The following is a 12,381-nucleotide window of genomic DNA, read 5'->3' as shown; positions in this document are numbered from 1 at the left end:
TTAAAAAAAAAAAAAAAATTAAAACGCACAATGTTAATGTTTGTATCTTTTTTTCTAGGACACAGACATCCTTGTAACTATCAGCTATTTTCACTTACTATTTACTGGGCTGTCAAACAAACAAAAATGAGGATAAGATCAGTAAAATCTAGTTACTGGAAAAATTGCTAGCCTTGTATAATAAATAGAAGATAAATTTGAGCCTTTATCTTGTAGAACTACAGTTAAACCACTAACTCCATTCACATTATCATTGTTCTGCTTTGGAATTTTATTTTTTATTTTTAATATTTTTAAGCCAAAATATTGTTTCATCAAGATTTCAGTCTTGCTTTAGCAGTAGAAAAGGGCAAATGGATTCTTAAAGGTTTGTACTCTACATAAATGAAATGCCACACTGCTTTAAACTGAATATTTCTAGTGTCCGTGCACTTATGCTCTGCTAGGTTTTATGACACTACCTGCCTCACAAGTAACACCAGGTTACCGGTTTTAACATTCTTACTGCTCTCTACATATGGTTATCCTCTTTATGACCTACAGTAGATGAATTACTTTCGCTCCCCATCTTCAATGCATTAGTGAATGTCTTTGTTTAAGTTTATTCGCTCTCACAGCAGCTTCTATTACTCATTCAAGCCTACAAAAGCAAGTTATTTACCTATGCGTAGAGACTTTTCCCAGCAAGTTTATAAGCATGCATATAAATTAGAATTATTATTTTGATCGTGCTATAAAGTTTCCTTAGAATTCTCTAATCGCTTTTAGAATTATACTGTAATGAAACAGTGAAACTCTATTAATCTTACAGTGTTTTCCACTAAAGTAAGAAAAGTAACATTTCTAACATAAAAAATGTATTAAGGGGGAGTGAAATGTAGGGGGAGGGTGAAAAAATTTTTCAGCCTTTCTAAGTAAGACTGACAATGCATGAGTGGTCAGAATGTGCCGTAAAGTAACCACGATTTTCTTCAGTTTATGAAATGATGCTCCTGTTTATCTGTTGGCAATTAACTCATGATCTTTACTTGCACAACTTCACTCATAAATAAAACAGGAACCAACTCCAAAGGAAAAATAATGAGTTGCTATACCTTACCAGATTAATCCTTCTACTTCCAACTTTTACTTCACCACCAGATGATGTTCATTTAGTTTTAATATATCATAAATAAGAAAAAAAAATCTAACCTCTAAAAATAAATTCTGATACCTAAAAACCAATGGGCAAAGTGAAACAAAAACAACTCAGAAAAACACAGAAAATAAACCTGAGTTTTCAGATAATTTTCTTCTGTTTTCATGCTCCCTTTATGTCTCTCAGCAATTCTACCAACATGGCTCAACAAATAATGTAATAGTTCAGTGTAGGTGATTGAAGATTTTAATCTCTTTCCTGAGAAAATATCTGTTTTTAAGGAAAAGCAATATTATTATTTTTTTTCTCTAATTATGTATCTTAAAAGCATTGCTCCACTATAGGAGTCCATTGTTAAGGAAGAACAATTTTTGGTAGTCAAGGAACAGCAAGAAGTTGTAGTTTAGGTCCTTGTGTGGAAAATTTTGTTAGCAATAAAAGCCAGATGTGCTGCTTCCAAAATGTGATACTGAAGAATGATTGTAATCCATTAAAGTCATCCTGTTGACTTGAATGATATCTGTTTAAGACTCACAGCTCTGCAAAAGAGTTCCAAGAAAGCCAAGAATTACTTGTACAAGTGAAAGGATTAAATAACTGAGGAAGTAGCAAAAATATTTCATGTTCTCCCACTGTATCCAGATATCCACAGAAATCAGGTTACTTACTAGTTGGATTTTATCATCTACTGCATTTGCAATGAGATGGAGAGGAAAAAAAAATACAGGCACACACTCTATTTTCATGACAATACTAATATTAATTTTACATACTGTTATACATAACTTTGGGGGGGGGGGGGGGCGGGCGGGGTGTACGGGAAAGGATTTAGTTGTTGTAACCTTGATCTTGGTTTAGTCTTTTTAAGAACTGCATTATATCAATTCTGTTTTTTTTTTTTTTTTTTTTTTTTTTAAGTGAGTTAAATGTAATTTAAAAAGAATAAGCTGAAACACTGTAATCATCACCACCATGAAAGAACCACTTAGCCTCATTTTTAAGCTTCTGAATGAGACAAAGGTTACTAGGTTACCATCCCTGTTTTCTGTCAGGAAAGAATTAAGCTCTTGTGCCTGTGTTTGCAGCGATTGTTCAGACAAGGGCAAACATGTATGATAAGAAAAAGTAGAAATTGATTCATTTCATAAGTGTTCAAACAGACACAGCCCAAAGAACGAATTTCATTGCCAGTATTATTTAATCTTTCCGACAAGCTTGCAATAAACTGTTAGCACCACAGTATATTTCCCATGAGTCCATATCTCACTACTATCAACCACTATCATGAACCAATCCTACATTTCAGCTGAAAAGAGAAAACACAGAGGCCAGTACCTTGCTATTTAAAATGTGTGGCCATGAAATATGGCTCTAAAAAGTATTTTTTAAATTTCCATTTTGCATGGAATGGGAAAATAAATATGTTACTTTTTTTTTTTTTCCCCCCCTATTTTGTCATTATTGAGCTAATTACAGATATAAGAATCTTCCAGAAAAGACACCTATAGAGGAAGAGTCAGGTATGGAGGAATACTGTCTATGCAGGAATTGCACCATCTCTGGTGCTATAAAGGTTCTTTCAAGTATCCTCATGCTGTCCCATACAAATGCTAAAGAGGTTGGCTGTATGAAAAGGGGCCCAAATTGAAGGCCACGAAAGCTTTTCCAAAGAGGGCAGAAAATAAATATGAATATCACAGCCTGGGGGAAAGTCTATTTGATTTTAAAGCAAATGACTCCGTAGGATATATTCCTAGTTTATGAAGGTTGCTGAGCAATCTGAGCTCTAAAGACAAAATGAAAAAAGTGGAAGCACAGGAAGCACCAGAAGACAAGTCACTTAAGTCAGAATGACAATAAGAAAAGGGGGGGGTGGGGGGTGGGGGGTGGTGTTGAGCACACAAAAGTAACAAAAAGCCAACAAATAAAAGGCTGCAGACCCAAAATTCCCAAAATTTCATACAATTGGCATAGATAGAGCAGCTAACAAACCCTAGTATAGATATTAAAGTCATTCAAATCTTGATAGAATCAAGCAATGCACAAATCACTTCCATAGGGGTTTGTATTAAAAATCATCAGACTAAGATATTTATTCACCTATTTATCTTTGAACATAGTAAACTAAATGATAGCAGAGATCCTGATCCCTTCGACCCTACACATTAGCTCCAATAAGACCAGCAGCCATTCAGTGAATGCCAAGGATCAAGTAGAATATGGACTACAAACTGGGATGTCTACTAACTGCATGAAAAGAGCTGAAAAAATACCAACGTAACATGTTATTAATATAACGTAATATGTAATTTAGAAGGATTATAAAATGAAGAAACAGCCTCCTCAACTACACATATTAATGATAAATGACCATTTTACCATAATGCCACTTCCCTGCATAAAACTGGAATAAGTGAATATTGTCGCTCTGCTAATTAGTCATAAGAAAAAGATGTTAAACATGTCAAGTATGAATATTTTACAACACTAGGCAGACAAAATTAATTACTGTAGATGATATAAATACCTAATTATTGAGTTTAATCTATAAATATGGAAATTATAACCCATAAAACTGGTAAAGCTCCTATTCCTCTACTTTGCCCAGACAGTATGAAATAGAAATAAAAGTATTTTCTGTGGTTTTACACGCACAAGAAAAGCTCTTAGGAGCCTTTTCTGCAGTAAGCACACACAGACCAAGATATCAACAGTCCCTCTAAACTATATATAACAATCATATAATAAATTTTGGAATAGAAAGCATTCCATTCTGTTTCTATCTCTCTTTGTCTGTGCAACATCAAGTATTTGTCACCCAAAATTCAGCCTTAGGACTTCATCTTCATGCATCATTCAAAGCATCCTTTCCCTAATCACACCTTGGACTTTTCATGCTGACCTTGCAAGACCTGCAATCTTCAATTTGTATTTTGTTTTCTAGACAGGTCGAAACATGAAAAGTCTTCCAGAAGGATCATCCACGCAAGTCTAATAATGCATATAAAGATATTTTATTAAAAATAATAATAATAATAATAATTTTATTACTGGCTGCTCCTGAGCAGCTAATAATACGACATGAAAATAACAAAACAGTTACCTTTTTGTTAAGGTATGAACTACCTTCAATGCACATTAATCTGCTTTATCAAAAAGAGGTAGAAAATATCACCAGAAAGCAAACACTAGTCCCCATCTACTAAAACTACCCAGATGTTCCAAGATGCATGCTCAAACATATCAGTAATTGACACAAGAGCTTGAATACTTGAACGCTTTACAAGTGACAGCATTAATAGCATTAAAATTCCAGGATACCTTTAAAGTTCCCAATACAATTGGTATTTATCTGCTTGAAAAAAATATTAGTTCCTATAACAGAATGGTTCTGACCCAGTCAGCTGGTTCTGAAAATGTCACTAGCTTTCCTTCTGCATTTCCAAGTGCTTAAGTATCTCTTATTTTAGAGTTATTTTAGAATTATTTTATAACAACATCATCAGAAGTTGATGACCTCGCTGATCTCACATTATCTAGCTCCTTTTCTCTTTAACCCACAGTTTGTCACAGAGGTCCCCCAGAATTATAGGCTGGTATGCAAGTAGCTTGAACTATATTCCAGCACTAGTGCACCTTAAAAAAAATCAAATCTCCTTTGACAATCTGATCATCATTTACTACAAAACTTCGCATTAAAATTCACTAATAAATATAATATTTGCATTCTTCTTTGAGTCCCTATTGTATGCAAGGTTCTTGTGGCTTTCTACAACTGTTTGATATTAAAGCAACTCCTCAGCTGTGAAAGCTCGAGTGCCCCCCAGTTTAAGTGATCTCTATAGAGAACAACAAATAGAAGCTCTTAACTATGGTAAGAGGGGAAAAAAGCAACCTACAGGGAAATAATATTTTAATACATGGTAGGAGGGAAAAACAGATAATCAACTATACGCAGAAATCATGAGTAATTTCACCTGTAGATTCTTAGCGCGATATTTTCCAGTTATCCATGAAATGCCAGATCAGTGTTCTCACCTCAATACCATATTCTAGGGCAAGAATATGGTATTTTTGATAATTTGAATGCACTTTGATAGTTCATCAGACAAATTTAATCATGAATAGAAAAATGGTTGCGTTTCTGAACCATAGCTGTATGGCAGAGAGAATATGAGAAAAATAATGAAAGCTTTTTCCCCCTTCAGAAACCAAGCTTTATAATGCTTTTATTAGAAGTTAAAATAAAATAAATAATAATAATAATAATAAACCACACACAACACTACTTTGAAATAGACAACAAATGGATTTGATGATGCTGAATACTATGTGGTGTAGTTTTGCCTCCCTGTTTTGCTAACTTGCAGGGCGAAGAGTATCTTTTATTGTTACACTTGTAAAAGGTTTGCTTGTAAAAGAACCAAAAACATAAGCGAGACACTGAAGAATTTATTTTGCTAGCCCACTTAAAAGGAAAATAGTTCATAAATTAAGCAGAAGATGAAGTTGTTTTTTTTTTTTTTCCTAGGAAATTCCAACAGTTTGGGCAAAAAAGCAGCATTTACCTTGTGAATGCACATACAATTATATTTGTAGTGTAAGCAGTAGAACAGTTGTAACTACACATCTGGTGATGTGCATATCACGTTACATACCAAAGTAAACTTCCAACATGCAAAATACTAGATTGCTAACTGGAAAATTATTTTTATTCAAGTCTCCTAACCAGCAGGGAAATGCTCTATGAGCTGAGAAAGCCTGATTGAGAAATGGTTTATTTCCATATCTAAATACCAGCTGTAATTTTAAGTCTTTGTCAATGTAGGTGTATTTCATCTGCCTAGATATAAACACTTCAGATATCAGAGCTGATTGTTCAGACCACTAATATTCAATAGAAGAAAGTGTGCATTTCTGTGAAGTCAGTGGAGTTGCACCAAAGGCAGGTATTTATATTGTTGGACAGACAAAACTGCTTTCTCAAAGTGCTTGTTTCTCTCTGCTATGTATAAAGGTGGGTCTAGACAACTAGCTGAGTTAAATGAAATGAGTTGTTCTCTGTTAAGGCAGCATTCTGACCTAGGAGCACCGCTGAATTAAGCTGATGGCAAGCTATGTCATTCCAAGCACTGTAAAGGTGGGAAAATTGTAAAAGGGTGAGAAAAGGGGAGTGGTGACTTAGAATAGTCAAAGCAGTAATATATCATTTTCTCTATTGCACATTTAAATAGTAGAAAATCAAGATTATGTACATAATCCCCCACATTTTCATCTATCCACATGGAGAATATCAGATTGATACAGCATTTGATAAAAGAATAAGAAAGAGTAAAATTATTTTAACAGCCATTCTACTATAATGACAAAACTTCGGGAAAACCTGGTACCAGATACCACAGGACTGTTGTGTTAAGAGTAGCATGGTTTAATCAGAAATCCTGAAACAATTAATATTTTAAAGCCTTGTCTTTGATATTTTGCTGGTCAAAGATTACTGCACGCCATTTGATCCAGTGCTTCCTTATCAGATGTTATTCTTACATCCCATGGAATTTAGACCACTCTGAGACCTGAAATTATGTCTTCTCAGTAAACTTTCAGGAGTATGATTGCTCATGATTGCTCCTATTTAGCATAAAACTTCAAAAGATCAGTAGCTGAATAACGGACCCTTTAACATTTGGTGAACGTATGTGATAGTCAGTGATAGATATGTACTGTTTACTTCCTAAGTGTTTAAGTAGAAGTCAAATGAATTTGATGCTGCCTACAGTATCCAGGTACCCTTACTCCTTTAATCCAGTGATTGAAAATCCTTTGCCTAATTTTGCTGATCAGAGAATCAGGAAAGAAACAGGTGAAGATGGACCACTTCTTTTGACAGACAGTCTTGGAATAAAGAGATTTTTGTAACAGTTATTTTTACCCTACTTCCAGCAGGATGCTTTCCAGACAGCTGAATGTTTGGGAGAACTGGCAAGCCTTACAGAGTAGTAGTCAATTCTAATAAGCTTGTCACAGGTAATTTTGAAAGAGTTTCATAGCCATAGATTCCATTTCACATTTTATTGCAGCCTAACTGCAGACAATGCAGGCAAGAGAGTGACTCTTTCAGACCATCCATCTGTCCAAATCATAGACTGAATCTTCTTTTAATTCTAAGTTGAGCACATATTTTCTCTTGCTTATGACTCAACTTGCCTTTCTAGGCGGTTGTTGTATTATCCAGAACGAAAGGAAAGGGCTTCAGTCATTGCAAATACTCATTGCAGGTCCTGAAGGCTATATGGTTAGCAAAGGACAGCCAGCCTTAAAACATGCTGAAATGGTGGCACCCGAACCACTTGGAACTTTGGCTCATCATATATGGGGAAATTAATCTACAGCAAGATTCAGAGCAATATTTAATTTCTTGCAAATTGCCAAGATATCAAGAAATCTGTAAACATGATACTAATGAGTGTTATAGAGCAGGGAAAAGGTAATGGAGGGAGGAACATGATGAAAAAAAAAAAAGTTTCTCATGACTCAAAACAAAAATCAAGACTCTAAATTAACACCTAAATTGTCAAAATTGTATTAAATCAAAAGCATTACTATGTTTTTCATTTCAGCAACCATTTGTAAAGCCAGCTCAGCTATTAACCACCAAAAATATGTAAAAAGGTTTCATCTTTCAAACCTAAGCAGCTGGTTAAGTTATTGCTGTTCCCCTGACAACCTGACAGCATTCATGACCCAGCAAAATTCCCAACTGAGTTGCTGATCAGAAAGTTAATAATTTAGATATTTCTTTCTTTTTTGTGGGCTGGTGTTTGTCATTAATGATAGACCACAACAAACAGGTCTTTATCCATTTGCTAAATGCAACAAATGTGAGGTAATGTCACATTTGTTAAACTAGCCAAATCTCTTCAGATGCCTTTGCCTGGAACAATAATGAAAACAAAGGGCAAGAGCTCTGCTCTCATCAAGACTATGCCTTGGGTACACGTAGAGTTATCGTTAGTTGCTCTATCTTTTCAACTGCTGTTTTATTTCAAACTAGGATGTTTTCCATTGTTACTGGGCTTTTTCCAACACAGAAATGTCACTTCACTGACACAGAACTTATTAAAACCAGCATAATGCTTCACATATTTGTGTAATCTTTCCATTGAAAAGAACAGATGAAACAACACATAAGGGTAGACAGTGCTCTTAAAGCCTTGAAACAAGACAACATGCATCAGGCTCTCTTCAAGGAATTTTCCATACTTATTCTTCTTGTACTTCTGAATTACACCAGGTTCTACCCTACCCCTTCTAACTATTCTGGGTAAAGAGGAGAAATTTGACCACATCAATGCTTATTCGTGCATGCCCAAATCCATATACCAGTGCAGCTGTGTGTGGGAGTCAAGGCTATGCAATAGTTGAAGTAATGTTGTCTTTGGCTCATAAAAAGAAGCATTTTACCCAATAGGACCAAATGTGTTTCACCACAATATGAATAAGTGGCAATTTCCTGGGTGCTCTTTGAGTTCTGCAGCTTCTTTATAATTGAGTCCTTCATCAGCACTTTTTAAGCATCCTTTCACATTTTCATTGCTTCCCTGAAAGAAAATTATACTTCAGCCTCTATTTCCAACATTAATACAAGTGGATATTCATTCTCCCACCCTCCCTTTTCAAGATAAGGATCTTCTGTAAGGAAAGAGAGATCCTCAGAAAGCCTTTTTCTTTTTTTTAAGAAACTGAGTGTTTTCTCAATTTCAATAAAATTAAACCTGAAATTTTCAAAGTGTATGTATTCTGGTACTAACAGGAAATTAAAATAGTCCAGAAGTATAAGGACCAGAAAATGAAATTCTGTAAGAATGGTTCAGTGCTATGTCACTGCTCAGGCTGAAAGAAATGCAGAGAGAAAGAAATAAGTCAGTCTGGAAAAAAATATACATGAATATATATATATTAATTTCTCTTCCAGTGCCAGACTAAAGTATATTCAGAAGTGCTCATTAACTTTAAAAGTTGTTCTCCCTCCCCTTCATGTTTTCTAGAACAAAGGGGCTATTTGCAGACACCTCTTGCCTTAATTTCTTCACTTTGGCCATAATTATTCAAACATTTCTTAAGATTTTTCAGAAAACCTGACATTGCACAGATAAACATTTTGGCAACTTTATGTAGTGTAATTAGTAAAGACACCGCAACTATGACAGTTAACAGTCACAGATAAAAACCAAGTGCATACTTTTAACTGTACTTTTTTTTTCCTTTTTTTTTTTTTTTCTTTTTCCTTTTTAAGCAGTAACTCTATACAGCGATTTAGGAGACTAAAAAAAAAAAAAAAAAAAGACATCTTGTGCTTTAAAGTATCTTGCACGTACTCAGCTGCTACTCCAGAAGCCTCTCATTAATCACATATCCTACCTGTCCACCCTCCACTGATGTCTTAGATATCGTACGGCATATTCCTCTGATGCCCCTGCTTAGGCACCTAGGTTGCTCTCTTTCAGCATAGTTTCCTTGTGTAGAAAAAAAAAAAAAAATAAATAAAAAAGCTAGGCAGCAAGGTCTGCTGCTCTGGAAAACTAAGGAGAATTTTCAAGAGCCACTGATCAGTTTAAGAAATGTGAAGAGGCGGCCAAAATTGCCTTCAGTAATTTGGTACATTAGAAAAGTAGGGGATTTATTCAGGAAGAAATTATACTGTGCTAGTGATGAATGGGAATCAGCCTGCATCATTGAACCAGAATACACAGCCCAAGTAGAAATGAAGTGCTGAAGCACCTCAGGTGGTGTGGTACCATTAGGAGAGGAGTTAATGAGAAAAATCATGATATGGAGAAACATTACGAAAAATTAAGTTGAAAAAATTATAAGAAATGAGGTCTGGCTATGGTCTATCAGAAACTGACTTTGAGCCTACGGAAATGTACTTTATATCTTTGGCAGGTAGCTCTAAGATTGAGCTCCAGAAGAAAACCTCTTAAGTGCAGACAGAACATTTTAAGAGGACATTAAAAAACAGAATAACACCAGGAACACTTAAGTTTTCTGTATTGAAATACGTCATACTGTTTAATGTATCAGGATGGCAGCATAAAACCTCTTTTTTTTTAACGTTCAATTTAGTAATAAAATCAGATGAATTAAGGCAGATGCAGCACACTATGTAATAGAAGTAGAACAAAGAAGAAATTTTTGGAGGGATTTTTTCAACTATTTACAAAAACGTATGCTAAATTCTGCATAATAGCAAAATTAAAACTGCAGCAAAAACTTGATGCTTAAACAAGAGAAATGAATTCTGAAATACATTGAAAAAGTTTTTTCCCCCAATAGTTGAATACAACCCAAAGATGTTTGATAGATTTAATTGGTCTTTTTTCCAAGCTCATTCACTGTGAGCCCAATCCAGCCTAAACAGAAGCCACTGAGAAATAAGACACCTGCAGTCTATGAAAAAGCTCCATTAGAAAATGTTGCATATTCTGTCACAAAACACAAGTATTTCAATACAAACAATTTAAAGATAAATATGAATCAAAAATCTCTGGCATATTCAAAAGTCTAGGTAGGATCAATCACTGGCAGTACTGTTTCTGGACACTTTTAAACAACTTTCATGTCCAATGTGGGAAAAAAAAAAATAATATATACAATAGTAAGAAGGAAGAAGAAATGGTCCAAAAAAGTCTAGAGAACCATGCATTATCCATAGTTTCAACCATTACCCAACTATTCAATCATTATTACCGTTGTAGATGTGTGTATGTTACTATGATTCCTGTCTCTGTGAGAAATCCATTTGTCCCGTTTTTCCCAAGCAATAAGAGTTATGGCAGTTTGTTTTATTTTATTTATTTTATTTTTTTTATTTATTTATTTTATTTATTTTGCTCCTATGATGTCCTGATTGGATGCTGGCTACCTCCTGGCTTCTTCTCCCTACCTATTATCTAACGCTTTAGTGGATGTTCTTCTACTCCTTTCTTAAACAGATTCAATCCTCTGTAATTTGCTTCTGTCGATGTACAAGTTCTCAATGTATTTTCCCCCAAAAATCTGATGTACTATACAGAAATTAGTCTGCCATATGTTATAGTAAATTGCTGTATATTATAGTCAAATTTAACTACTTAAAAAGTAGTTAAATTACTGTGATAAATAATAAGTTTCCTTTCTTACTTCCAGCTTTATAATGGGCTCAACACAGGATCCAGAAATAATCAACTGTGCTAATTTCACCTTTTTGTCCCTATGAAAGTTTGCAGAGTAGCAATCAGGAAAAAAAAAAAAAAAAAACGACAATGCTAAGGGAGGGAGCAACGCTCTTCGCCTTCTCTCTGTATCACTACTGCTGCACATGCTCATACATACATGACTACAACAAGCAAGGCACTACTGCACATGGTTCTAAAAAGATATCCAGATCCTGTTGTGTCAAATGGAATAACTCATTTGTATAAGGCATTCACACACAAATTGGAAGGATTAGTGCTTCTGAAAATGAGCAACCAACTAAGACCTGAGGACAAAATATAATGCTAATTTGTGCATATTTATAATACAGACGTTTTTTCTATACTCAAAAATTATGAACATTATGAACACCAAACTTGCCCTAAATTCTATCTGTTGTGAGTGGGTTTTTAGTAGTGGGTAGACTGGGGGGGGGGGGCGGAAGGGACTGTGTGGAACTGAGTACTGCTTTGTTATGTCCCAAACTCCTGATACCATTTTCTTTCATCCGTACCTACTTATGCCAATGTTTTATTTGGTTTAGCGTATAAAGGAGAATTTCAGAAAGGTTGGTAAACCTCTTAAACAAGAAAGAGCTTCCCCAAGTAAAACAAACCTTGTTGGACTCAGAGGCATATTATATACCCATCACAACCTCCATGGAGAGTCAAAGGCTCATTTTTGAAAGTGGGGACAGAGATGGCTCCTACTTGTGGAAGAAATTTCCAGAACTGTTAGTGCACTGTAAAACTGCAATCCAACAGCACTTACTACAGTTGTGGTCTCTGACAAACACTGTAACCATACTCCCAGATAATATTTTATAAGCGCTACATGGAGAAGTGCAGATGAGAAAGAAGTGAGAGGAATTATTAAAAATAACTATACATCTATTTCATACCAGCAGTACTTATTTTTATGTGATCTTTATAAGCCATTTAGATTTATTTATTTATAAGGAAAAACACACAAAAAAAGCACCCTATTCTTACTCAAGAAATGAAGATAGT

At 34.8% G+C, this 12,381-nt stretch overlaps 1 protein-coding gene and 1 long non-coding RNA gene across 3 annotated transcripts in view; one reads left to right on the top strand and one right to left on the bottom strand.

Annotated features, from left to right (window-relative positions):
• Positions 1 to 12,381, bottom strand: part of NKAIN2 (sodium/potassium transporting ATPase interacting 2) — a gene marked incomplete at its 3' end in the record, with an annotated part of 585,648 nt that overhangs the window by 451,813 nt on the left and 121,454 nt on the right. The window lies entirely within an intron of this gene.
• LOC310897595 lies at positions 2 to 11,972 on the top strand. The gene is made up of 2 exons (XR_014582408.1): positions 2 to 9,488; positions 9,692 to 11,972. It is a non-coding gene; the product is annotated as an uncharacterized lncRNA (long non-coding RNA).

Source organism: Anser anser, assembly GCF_964211835.1.
Source record: "Anser anser genome assembly, chromosome: 3".
In the NCBI taxonomy this organism is placed as follows: Eukaryota; Metazoa; Chordata; class Aves; order Anseriformes; family Anatidae; genus Anser; species Anser anser.
The sequence above is the reverse complement of the archived record's forward strand: the minus strand, read 5'-3'. Positions and strand labels throughout refer to the sequence as shown.